The 3,976-nt window shown below is 31.9% G+C and overlaps 1 long non-coding RNA gene across 1 annotated transcript; it reads left to right on the forward strand.

Moving 5' to 3' along the window:
* The first annotated feature begins 1,163 nt into the window (after positions 1-1,163).
* Positions 1,164-3,068, forward strand: LOC125851708 (uncharacterized). The gene is made up of 3 exons (XR_007444926.1): positions 1,164-1,338; positions 2,609-2,759; positions 2,855-3,068. It is a non-coding gene; the product is annotated as an uncharacterized LOC125851708 (long non-coding RNA).
* The last annotated feature ends 908 nt before the right edge of the window (positions 3,069-3,976 follow it).

Genomic DNA, 3,976 nt, shown 5'->3' on the forward strand with positions numbered 1-3,976 from the left:
TTAATTAAAAGGTAATTATAATTAAATAACTGTATATATCACTAATTATGGGTTAATAAAGCATTTCATATCAAATTAATCAATTGATCACTTTTATTTAAGACAAATACAGTTAGTTGATCATTTAATTACTTTATAATGCATTGAGATTGTAATTGAACTTATTAATTGAAAGGTAATTATAATTAAACAACTTTAAATATCACTTTCATATCAAATTAATCAATTGATCACTTTATTTAAGACTAATACAGTTAGTTGATCATGTAATTATTTTATATTGCAATAAGATTGTAATTGAACTTATTAATTGAAAAGTAATTATAATTAAATAACTTTATTATTTATCACTAATTATGGATTAATGAAGTATTTCATATCAGATTAATCAATTGATCTCTTTATTTAAGACAAATACAGTTAGTTGATCATGTAACGACTCTATAATGCATTGAGATTGTAATTGAACTTATTAATTGAAGGTAATAAATGACTTATTTGTTGGGACACGCTTTTGATTTTGTCTCAGCTTGGCCTGGTACTGTAATATGTATCCAACAGGTAAGTCATCTGTTGCAACAGATGACTTATATGTTGGATACGCGATTGTAAATTATTAAAAAAACACTCAAAATACCCAAATGAAAAATTAGATTAAAAATCATTAATTTACTTACCAAAATCACTTATGAAGTAATGCCCAGTGAAATATAAATGAAATTTGATCTGATAGCTGCATTATCAACAATGTGAATGTTACGATAAACAATAAAATAAGAAGAAGATGGTGAACAAGAAAGAAGAAGGCGAAGATGAGCAAGAAGAAGAAGAAAAAGATGATAATGAACATAAATAAGAAGATGAAGAATGATGATAAAAAAGAAGAAGATGAAGAAGAGCAACAACAATGGAAGAATAGGTAAGAGAGAGTAAAAGGAAAAAAGGAGTTGTGAGTCGTTGGTGTCATTTTTTCCCTCCATTTTTTATTATTAATATTTTATATAAGATGGGCCAAAGTGTAAAATAAAAAACTTGAGGATGAGAAATTTATTCCCTTAATCCTTAATTTAAAAGTTGTCACCCCTACTCAATAATTAAGACTTGAGTCACCTACATTTCATTTTGAAACTTTTCTATCACCTTTAATTCATTGTCCCTGATGAGTTGCAGGTTGTGTGGCATCATCAATTGTACTCCTAAAACAAACTTCACTTCCATTGAAAGCACAAAGAAAGAGTTTTGAAAGCAGCAATGGTGTGACCATGAGGAGCGACAGAATGGAAGATCGAAATGCTACTATTATTCAAGATTCAATCAAACTCTCAGAAATGTTCAAGGGTAATCTTTGTTCTTATTCAGATCTATATAATTCTCTAAAAACCCATCACTTAGATTTCCCATTTTCCGCCTTTTAGAATGTACCATTTTGAGGTAATTCAACTCAATTGGACTTGGGGAATGTATGAGTGACCCAGTATGTTTATTTTGTGATCTGATTGATGAATTTGTGATTGGGACTGTGTTTAGTGTTTGCCATTTTATCCCTCTTTTAATGATGTTTTGGTAGTTTATGTGGAGGTTAGAGTGGAGAAATTTTAGGTTGAAAAACTTGTTATATTTCCTATATGAGTACTATGTTTGTTCTTGCTCAGTTTGATGAATTTTTGTGTTACTACTAGGACTAATATGTATCAACAGAAAGTGAAGAGCTCAATACAGTTGTTTGTAAGGTGATATGCTAGAAAAACATAAAAGTTAGATTTTCAAGCCATTCCTATTTCGTCATCTTTTTGAGTGTTTTAAATTTTAGACACTTCAAGTAAACCTTAGGTTTTATTTGATCAAAATGGAGTTGGGTGAGGAGACGTTTTTTTGGGGCTGACGCGTCCTTACATACTGGTAAACTTGAACCTTTGATCACTGGTAGTCTGTGTTTTTCTGATTTGTCTGTTGGTCTTTACATTGGGAAATGCATTTAGTATTTTTTTCATTTTTTGTGGATTGTGAAGGTTAAAGTTTCGATTTAGGTTGTCAAACTTCTTAGCTCTGCAGAAGCTCTAGTCACTTTTACTTATTTTGTTGTGGCAGTGATGTGTGAAATATGAACTTTTGGGTTTTTTGAAGTTAATAGTTTCAATGTACAGTGATACATTTAACATCAAGAGTCCAATCTCTCCATTTCTGGTTTCTCTTTAGTTTTTAATAGTTTGGTTTAGACATTAGAAGTGTTGGGCTGTTTTATTCTTGAGCATAAAAGAAATGTTACTGACAAAAGCCAAACTTAGCCCTTGGATATGAACCACAATGCACATATTTGATGATTGTTGTTTTTTTATTGGATATTACCATTTTAATGACTTCTTTGGTTAACACGTGCCGACTTTGTCTCATAACTGGAGGCACCATCTGAAATATTATCCTTATTGATTAAAGAAAAAACCATTTGAAATAACAATGTTTTGTATTTAACAGTCTGGGATGTTGGTTATCAAAAATATTTAACAGTCAAGGATGTTGATTACTTGGTCTTATTCTTTTCCATTCAGAACACGTTCTTATTTGCTATAACTTTTGATAAGTAAGTCATAAAAACTATGATGTGGTGCAGGTTGCTAAAGGGGCGCAGTTTCCCTGTCAAAGTACTGATTACACGGAGGTCAGACCCACTGGAAAACTCAACTATGAGATCTCCAGATAATCATGGAAGTCTAAGAGATAGTGAGACGGGACCAAGCCAACAGGCAGATGGATCTTTTGAGGTACAACAGTGCTGATATTCAGTTTATGTGGTTATGTGATATATCTATTGCTTGAATTCATCAGCATAAATTAAGCTCTTTTCCTTGACTATTAGGATGAACTGCAAAGTAGAAGCAATATGAAAGCTAGCTCATCTGCTAGCCAGACAAAATCTCAACGTCAAATTCAGAACACACATCCAATGAAGTACAAAAGCCATCAATTGGCTCAAGAGCTACTGATTTCGCTAGGCTAATGAAGTTCACAAAAGAATTATCTGCAACAACTGTTATTCTAGGTACCAAGATATATATTTTTGGATAAGTAAGAATGAGGTGATATTTACATTGTTATATAAACATATATGATTCTTTTCTTTGCACAGTTTAATACACAGTGCTTAGAGCTTATTATTTGGGATCATATGGGTGCCATGATCCTAGAAGGATGACTTAATGAGTATCATTTACATGCATTTACTCCTTAACTTTTCACTATATTTTTTTTTTTGAGAAATTGGGAGAAGAGCTCCCTTTCTCACCAAGAAAGGCAGTCTGTTTAAGGTGATAAATCATCCTAATCCCCCTTTCTTCTTTTCATTTGTTTTCAAGTATGCTCTTGAGTGTGACAGGCCTTGACATAAGTTTCACAATTTATAAATATGGTTGTAAATGCATTGAAGATACTTGGTTATAAACTTTCCTGATCCATCAAACATCTGTAATACAATCCATTGCTTACCTAAGATGGAAAAACTCAAAGCAAGTGATATAGACTCTCCAGCAACAGATAAGCTTATGGCTTAACACAAATGCAATAACTAATTCGAAGGAACATTTATGCAGTGTAGATGCAGGGAGCTCTAATAATGTCTCTCATACTATTTCTAGACCTAAATGAAAAATGAGAACATGAGTTCCCTTGTACTGCTTAAATCAGTAGGCTTCCTTTGTACCTAAAAATAAATGGATGCAGGAAAATGTTCCTGTTCACTGCTCCTTGTTGGAATGGGGGAGTGGAATTTGGGTGATGAAATTTAAATATGAAGAAAATTGAAAGCTTGAGCTGCTCAGAACTTCATTATCAGTAGAATCTTAGAATTAAGTAAGTCTAGGAAAATCCATCATGCAATGCTTAACAACAATAACAAGCCGTCAAAAGTTACAAAATAATATAAATAAACTGATCCTACTTGATAAAGGTTTCACTTGACCTTACAATTTCAATAAGAACATTT

The sequence above is a fragment of the Solanum stenotomum genome, unplaced genomic scaffold (genome assembly GCF_019186545.1).
Source record: "Solanum stenotomum isolate F172 unplaced genomic scaffold, ASM1918654v1 scaffold28872, whole genome shotgun sequence".
NCBI classification, from domain to species: Eukaryota; Viridiplantae; Streptophyta; class Magnoliopsida; order Solanales; family Solanaceae; genus Solanum; species Solanum stenotomum.